This window comes from Oryzias latipes, chromosome 1 (assembly GCF_053564925.1).
Source record: "Oryzias latipes strain Hd-rR chromosome 1, Olatipes_Hd-rR_3.1".
Taxonomy (NCBI): Eukaryota; Metazoa; Chordata; class Actinopteri; order Beloniformes; family Adrianichthyidae; genus Oryzias; species Oryzias latipes.
Window position 1 is genome coordinate 15,739,951 of NC_136237.1, and position 9,077 is coordinate 15,749,027.

Here is a 9,077-nt window from a genome sequence, read left to right on the forward strand (position 1 = left end):
TGAGTTATTATACATTATATTAAAGAGTCTCCTCAAGTTGGAGAAAGAATGTCTATTGCGGATAAACCCAGTCTGATCAGGGTTGATGATTTTAGGGTAAGATTGTTTCCAGTCGGATGGAAAGAATTTTTGATAAGATTTTGAAGTCCACATTTAGCAGGCTTATGGGTTGGTAGGAGGAGCAAGAGAGGGGGTCTTTTTCCTTCTTCAAAATCAGAGAAATAATGGCTTGATTAAGTGTCTGAGGTAGCATCCCCTCAGAGTATGCCTCATTATACATGTCTAATAACAACGGAGCTAACTTATCTATGAACTTCTTATGAAACTCTGAAGGATAGCCATCAGGGCCTGGACATTTACCTGCTTGGAGAGACAGAATTGCAGTGCTAATTTCTGACAATGAAATGGTCCTGCCCAAAGTATTGGCATCTTCCTGATCGACGGTAGAAATTTTCAATGTTGAAAAAAAATAGTCAAGATCCCCATCTGTTGGTGTAGCTTCAGACGTGTATAATGTTTCATAAAATTCTTTAAAGGTTTGGTTAATCTGAGAGGGCTCTGTAGTAACACCCCAAGGGGTCTGAATTTTTGAAATTTGCCGCAATGCTGAGACCTGTCTAATTTGGTGTGCCAAAAGTTTGCTTGCTTTATCTCCATGCTCAAAAAACTGCACTCTAACAAATGATTCATGGGGTTAGTATGTAGAACTTAAATAAAACAACATTTTAAGCAAAACTGTTTAAGTTTGCTTGATAAAGTTATAATAGTAAGTTGTTAACTTATTTAAAGAAGTAAGTTGAACTTAAAATGTTTTAAAGTTGTAAAAACTTTATATTTTGCGAATTTTTAACCATAAATTTTGTGTTCACTCAAAAACAAAACATATTAAGTTGGTAAAACCTGATTGTACATTGAGCATACTTAAAAACCTGGGGCAACACCGGAAAGACAGGCCACGCCTTCGAGGAGAAACGGGGCAAGCACGCACGGAGCAGCTCATGAAAGACTTTGCTTTCTGGTAAGTGCTCATTGTTAACATTTGTTTTTGGCAAAACTTATTCAAATGAAATATTATCTTTCAACTGTGTCACAAGAGGTGCTGGAAGAAAACAAAAAACTAGCTACAGCTGCATTGTTTTCTTCTTGCTAACGTCGACTTTTAGCTAAGCTAGGGGACTAAATTTCATTGGGAGCTAGCTAGCGGGAGGCTGCGTTATTATTTTAACAAGACTAGAACTAAGTATACAGTGTCATTTTGATCTCAAGTTCAACTGAATAAACTGCAAGACTGCCTGCAAGAATAAACTGCCGGCTTCTCGCAGACTTTTTCTCGTTTTTTCTGACATGTAAATTCTTTTTTCGCCGAGTTTATCATGTAACTTTTCCTCCGTCTGTTAACGTTAGCGTTTTGAATATATTCCTGGCGGGAAAAAACACTAACGGCTTTGTCTGCTTCGTAGCGCAAATTGAACAGCTCGGTGGGGTTATTTATCCAGTTCTGGTATTATTTTTGCCTATTAGGGGAGAGACATTTTTGTAAGTTTTGAACGTTTTACCTCACTGTCTGTTATTTAGTTTCCTCTTAAGATTACCTTCATAACAAGTCATAGAAGGTTAATATTTGAGTACAGGGTTTATTTATTCTCCAAGCAAGCAGCAATATTATCTAACATTATTTTTTTAGCAGATTTTTCACTTTTAGCTGCCCAATAGCTGAAATATTTATCGATAAAGTAGTTCAGCTCTTCCCGCACCTTTCCTACAAAACCTCATTTTAAAACAGATATACAAATATATTTGGCAAGAAAGTTTATGGTCTTAACTCACTTTAAAAAAAAAAAAAAAAAGTTCTGCAAAAGTTCTGTTTACTTCAAACTAGAACTCCAGTTAGGCAGTAGTTGTATTTAATATTATTTTCTAAAGTTATTTTTAAAAAAAAATGTGTCCAGAAGGATAATTCTTGAATCACCCCACCTTTAGTTTGAAATACCCTTTTTATTATTATTATAGGTTAGCATTTAAAAATCTGCTCCAAGTTTTATTTCAAGGTTTTTTGTTTCCTTTGTAAAACAGTTTAAATAAAAATGTCAACCGTTTCTTATATTTATATCTTATATTTTTTTCTTAACATCTAAATCCCAACTATCAACAGTGATATTTATGTAAATCTGGAAAAAGCACTACAGTTACTGTAATTTTTTGACATACTTGTGAAAGTCTTTAAAATGAAGTGGACATGTAAAATTTGCAAATTTGGGACACCAAAAAAGACTGATCTTTTGAAACACTATAGACTCCGACATGGTCATGATGAATATCTTCCATGCCTCTACTGGGATTGTTATTGTTCATTTAAAACATGGGGCAGTTTACGAACCCACGTTTCACGAAACCATGAAACTCGTAAAGAAACTATGCTCACTGAAGTTTTCTCCTTTAAGTGTCCATGCTGCTTTTTGAGCACCATATCTACAGAAAGAGAATACTTTGAGCACATAACTCGTCATTTAAAAAAACAAGAAACTGTTTCTTGTGTTTTTGAAAATTGCTCTTTTTAAAACAAACATTCACGGAACATTTGCCTCTCATAAGAGTCGAAAGCACACTCCTCATTCACTGGATGATTTCAAGCCTGAGCTTTTGCTCAAGTCTGGTAAAACTTTGGTGGAAGGGGATGATCCTGATTGTGAAGAAGATGCTCAAGACGAGTTCAGAGAAGCTCCAAAAGATGATGATTCGGAAGAATTGCCTAACTTGATCGAGAAGAAACTGTCCCACCTGTTGTTGAAATTAGAAAGCAAATTCAATGTACCACAAAACTGTATCAATGAGTTAGTGGAAGAATTGCACTTCATTTCTTCCTCAGCATCAGGTCCCATTTTAAAAGAAGTTTTGCAGTCAAGCTTTAAGAAGCACAATTGTCAGGTTGATGACTTCTTAATCTCTGAGTTGGTGACAAATCTATGTGAGAGCAATCCAATTAGCTTCGCTTTAAGAAGTAATGGTCCTCTGTCTACCTCTTACAAAAGAAGAGAATATTTCAAAGAGCATTTTTCAATGGTGGAACCTATAGAGTATTTACTTGATGCCAGGGAGCAGAAAAGTTTTCAATATATCCCTATCTTGAAGTCATTACAGGAAATTCTGAAGAAAAAAGAAATCCTAGATTTTCTCAAACATGGAAATGAAGCAGATGACACACCTGAAAATCACTACAAGTCATTTCGTGATGGCACAAATTTTAAGAACAATAAATTGCTGTCAGAAAATAATCCAGCAATTTCACTTATTCTCTATGTGGATGATTTTGAAGTCTGTAATCCAATTGGAACTTCAAGAAAGAAACACAAGATTACTGCTGTGTATTGGGTTTTGGCTAATGTACCGCCTTTGTTAAGATCTTCTTTGACATCAATCTACTTAGCCATATTATGTAAGGCAGACGATATTAAACAGTTGGGCTATAACTTAGTGTTAGAACCACTTCTGAAAGATCTTGCTATACTAGAAGAAGAAGGACTTTACATCCCGTCATTAGGTGTCCAAGTCAAAGGTACTGTTTTCTGTGTTGTTGCAGATAACCTTGGCGCCCATAGCATTGGAGGATTCATTGAAAGCTTCTCGGGTACACATGTGTGCAGATTTTGCCTTGGAGAAAGACCTTTGTTTCAAGTAAGTGAAGTTGGGACAGGAACATTTTGTCCTAGAACAGTACAAGAACACAAGGAACATATTCTGGCAGCACACAGTCAAAATCTGTCACACTGTTGTGGAGTGAAGAGACAGTGCCCTCTAACTGAAAAACTAAAACATTTTCACGTTTTGACTGGTTACCCTCCAGATGTGCTACATGACCTTTTTGAAGGTATTGTGCCTTTAGAGCTAGCATTGTGCTTAAATACCTTAATAAAAGCTAAATATTTCACTCTTGAAGAACTGAACAAATCAGTTAAAGAATTCCCATATAGATGGGCAGATAAAACAGATGCCCCAAAACCAGTCTCATCAACCTTTGCTGCAAGAAAAACAGTTGGAGGGAATGCCCATGAAAATTGGGCCCTGCTTCGCCTGCTTCCTCTCATTATTGGAGAGCGAGTACCAGAGGGTGAGCCAACATGGCAGATCTTACTCAACCTTAAAGATATAGTAGAACTTGTCCTTTCCTCCGTTCATACAGAGTCAACAATTTGTTTCCTTGAAAGCAAGATTTCTGAACATCGACAAAGATTCTTGGAGGCTTTCCCTGCAGAAAAATTAATTCCGAAGCATCATTTTCTTGAGCATTACCCACAAATGATCAGAGCTTTTGGCCCACTTGTTTTTTTGTGGACTATGCGCTTCGAGGGAAAACACAGCTTCTTTAAACGTGTCGTCAGGCATACACACAGTTTTAGAAACATCTTGTTTTCCCTTGCGATGAAACATCAGTTGATGATTGCATATCATTTGAATGGCAGAAACATTGTCCACCAACCTCTACAGGTTACAAAAATGTCAAATGTAGAGTTCGCTGTTCTGAGAGATGACATAAGAAGAGCGGTGCAAAAAAAATTCCCTGACAAGTCATCTTGCCAAGTTGCAAACACAGTGTTCTGCAGTGGGACCAAATATTCCACCGGAATGATCTTGGCACATGGTGCAACAGGCTGTCTGCCAGATTTTGTGGAGTTGATGCAGGTAGTTGTAATAAAGGGAAGAGTTGCATTCATTGTTAAATGTTTTAGAGCTTGGTTTTTCGAACATCTCAGAAGCTTTGAACTTCAACCCAAAAGACAAATTAAAGTAATTGAGCCCAGCGAGTTGTCCGATGTCTTCCCAATGGCATCATACAAAGTTGGAGGAAAGTGCATGGTCACTTTGAAACACTTCATTGATTTACCATAAAGGACCAAACATTCATTTCAAACCGGCTCCTTGCTGCTGGTTACTTGAATATTGGTGAGATCATAGAAATGTATGGTTTAACATACATATAAACATATGACAGACAAGATGGCTGAAATATAACGTTTTTTGTTGTATTACGTCCCAAAACAAAACTAACTAAAAAAGAACGTACCCTTCCTACAGTGTTCATTTGAAATGGCAAACCTTTAGGCAATATAACTTTAAGCACAATGAATTAAACAGATGATCCTCACTGTTTTACAGATCCTGCAATGTCAAATTCTGCCAAACTCAGAATCATTCTTCGAGACCATGACATACACAAATTGGACCTGCCTCATGGAATCCCTGAGACTGTTACTGAACTCAAGTCGATGGTGAGAAAGACTTTTGAGCTTAATCAGGACTTCAACTTACTTTACAAAGATATTGAATTTGGAGAAGAATATTTTTCTCTTACCTCAACAACTGCCATTAAAGACAAGGATACAATCAAGGTGGCTTACATCGTTGAACCTCCCACAGTTTCTCTGACCTTTACCGCATTGGAAAGTTCCGTGGTAGAAGCATCAGAAAGCAGCAGCAATTCCACAACATTTTCTCCCCATGTTTCAAAGACATTCGACGAAGGCAACAGCACCTGCTCTTCAGAATCCCAAGACACTATAATCTTGTCATCCCCGGAGCACAGTTTTCACCGTTCAAAGCCTTGGCCTAAAGAATTTCCCATACCCCACTTTGCATATGACACAGAAATTGTGCTTACTTCAGGAAATGAAGCTTTCAAGAATGATGGAATTCAACTCAACTTCACTAGAATCCTTCAAGATATTCTTGAAAAACTGGCTGAAAGCATCTTTCACTATGTAGCCTACCCAACAGGTGCACAGTTGTCAGATGTTGCTGAGGCACTGATTCAGAAGCATCCCTGCCTTAAGGAACCCGGGTCATATAATGGATGCTATGGATGGCAACAAAGATTGAAATATAAAATGGGTAACTATAGGTCTAAACTGAGGGGGCTTGGATGCCCTGAGCTTGAGGTGAACTCTCTCAGAAAGAAGCGACCACATGACAGAGCACCTGCAAAGAACATCAAGAAGCCGCGGAAGGCAGAGGTCAATTATTTACCTCCTCATCCCCAAGGAGAAACTGAGAGCAGTTTAGAACAAGAAAGAGTGGAGCTACTGAACGAAGTGAAAAAGAGAAACAACTCACAAGTTATCAACACAAAAATGGCAAAAACATTTTCCATCCGAAGGCAAGAAGTTGTTAACCTGGAACCACCAGTCAGTGATGTCAGAGACAGATGGCCTGCTCTATTTAGTGCTGCTCAGGTAAATATTTTCCTTAAAACATTTAATGTATGGATGAATGTACAAAAGTGAATTGTGACCTTTTATTTTTGACTTATTTCTAAACAGATTAATGAAGAATTTAAACGCATCACCACTATTCATCTTGAGGCAACGTTCATGTCAAAGCTAGACCATTACTCTTCAAAAATAATGTCCCTGGTTTCCACAAGAGGAGGAGCCACAAAAATGGACATTCAGCGGATTAAGAATATGCTGGAAGAGGTATAAACACGTTAGTTGCCACTTGACAATGCTTAAGTTTCAATCGGTTCAAACACATATCAAGTTTTCTTCATTCTCTCTACAGGATCATTCCATTGAAATGAAAAGGGAGGCTGCAATTCGTTCCTTGGTGGTCTACCTTAATGAAAAGGAGGAAGATCTTTTCAAAGAACTGGTGGTAGGTAGAGGACTAACAAGACACTTTTGATCCCATTTTTTTTTGGACTTCAAACACTGTCAATATATTTTACATTATTTTAGGATCAAGATGCTGACATCACTGGGGAAGTCCTGAAAATTGTCATCACAAGAGGGACTACACCAGTTCATGCAGGAATTGTGATCGAGGGAACACAAGTCCTTGGAGACCTGGATGTACCCAGAGCCTGTGCTTTACTTATGGGACTAATATATGCCCTCAACATCAGTTACCCAAAAGGTCTAAAGAACACCTTGGAGGTCTTTCAGAAAGTATTCTTTGAGCTTGATGCCCTGAAAGCAAGTCCAAAGGTAATGTCTTTGAAAAATAAACTTCTGATGTAAAAAGGGTGAAAAACTATTTGTTAGTAAGTGTTCTAAAAAGGGGTGTGAAACTTCATACCTGGAGGGCCAACGTCCTGCTGGTTTTCCAGATCTTTATGCGTTATCATCTCCTGATTACCTGGTCTGGTGTGTTCAACAAGAGTGAGGATAAAAAAGAAGACATTTGGGAAGTGAAAGCCTCAAGTTTTTTTGTTTCCGCCAATGTTCTCTTTTCTGCCTCTGATTGGCTGAACACACGTGACCAGGTGATTATCAGAAATTGCAACAAGGAAACATGGAAAACCAGCAGGACATGAGCCGTTTAGCCTTGAATTTTACACCTGTGCTTTAAAAATTGTTACCGTGCTGCTGAGTTTTTGTTGATGCGCATAGAGCAGCTACACCCTTAACTGCTGGCGGTTGAACAAATGTTAAAGTTAAGCAGTTTCAATAGTAAGCCTAACAAAAACGTTTTATGTTTGACTTTTGACAGTTTTATTTGTCAATGAAGTATTTCTTTGACTTTATACAAAAAGCAGAACAATAAAGATTGTTAAGGTCGCCACCATTTTTTTTTTTTTTTTTACAATTTTTGGAATCTTTAATTTCTGAGAAGCAAGGAAAAATTAGTATTTAAGTTGGATTATCTTTTCTTAATTTTGTGACATATTGGAAAAAAAGATTTATGTTCAATAATGTTTGTTTTTATAATAAACAATTGAAGCAAGAAACTAGACTGGTGAAGTTGTCTCAACTGATGTAATTAAGTTCACGGTGCTGAAAGAATTGAGGTAACAATTTGCATGGACTTTTTTGAGTAAAAGTTTAGCAAAACAAATACGTTGAAGTAGCTTAAATACTATAATTTGCTGACTTAAATTCCCCAAAAGCTTTAACTTAAAAATAAAGAATAATTTGTGTTTGTAGGACTACAAAAATTGAGTTAATCAAACTTAAAAAGTCAGAGAAAATTTACTCAATATTAACTAGAGTTGGGATAACTTAAAAAGATCCATGCAAATTGTTACCTCAATTTTTTTAAGTTGGCCCAGTGTATTTTTTTTAGAGTGTGGGTACTGGACTGAAGCATTAGCTCAGTAGTACGATATGTCATAAGGGTGTCAAATTCAGCTTGAAGAGAGAGACGCTCTTTATAAATATTTGGAGAAGGCGAGACTGCATAAAACCCTTAAACTTTGAGAGATCATGAACACTGGAACGTGGGAAAATACGTTTTACCTTGCAAAAAATAAAAGTGGAGCATTTGGAACTGTTGATCAGCGATCATTTGTAGAAGAATTGACAGGGATGTTTATGCTCCTTTGGGGTCAAATGCTACAAATCAGTGTTTTAAACTAGTGTGCCACATAAAAACTAATGTGCCATAAGAGGTTGTCTATGGAAGCATTTCTGTAGCATAACTAAAAATAAAAGTCAATACCAGAAATGCTTTTTCATTTTCAAAATGTAGCTGCATTCGTTGACTCAAAATTAAAATGAAAAATCAATCCACCAAACCGTATTTTCTTTTTCTTCTTCAACACAACAAATGATAAAGAAAATCGTATTTGACATTTTATTCTCAAAAAGTTCAAGTAAATGTGTAGCAAAATTCAATTAGTAATATTTAATTTGACAATTGAAATGGATTAACAGACATGCTTTTTCATTATCACAATATAACCACATCAAATGACTGAAAAATGCGTGTGAGTGGGAAATGCTTCAACTTCACCTAACGGGTCTAAAAAAACACACCCATAATATCAGCTGAGTATCAGTCTTGCCCAATAGAGTGACGTTTTCTAGCACAAAAGTCACTTAAAAATAACATGTCCAAAAAGGTCATCAGTAATTTATCAGCTGTAATTAATTATCCTATCTTTACTTCCTACTCTATTCAATGGAAAGTCTAACTTTGAGACATTTTTTAATGATATTTTGCAGTCAATAAGAGAAAAAATATAAATATAACCGACCCTCTTTTGGACATTATTAGCAACAGCTAAAGATCAAACTCTCAACCAATAAAACATTAAAAGCTAAATCATTTATTAGCACTTTCCGAGTCATGTTGACCATTTCATG

The 9,077-nt window shown here is 36.6% G+C and overlaps 1 long non-coding RNA gene across 2 annotated transcripts; it reads left to right on the top strand.

Moving 5' to 3' along the window:
- Positions 1–890: 890 nt before the first annotated feature.
- On the top strand, positions 891–8,090 carry LOC110014066 (uncharacterized). Of its 2 annotated transcripts, XR_013657412.1 has the most exons (7): positions 891–1,018; positions 3,578–3,672; positions 5,152–5,264; positions 5,368–6,224; positions 6,312–6,467; positions 6,553–6,645; positions 6,729–8,090. It is a non-coding gene; the product is annotated as an uncharacterized LOC110014066 (long non-coding RNA). The 2 variants fall into 2 exon arrangements; XR_013657411.1 differs by having other exon boundaries at positions 5,152–6,224.
- The last annotated feature ends 987 nt before the right edge of the window (positions 8,091–9,077 follow it).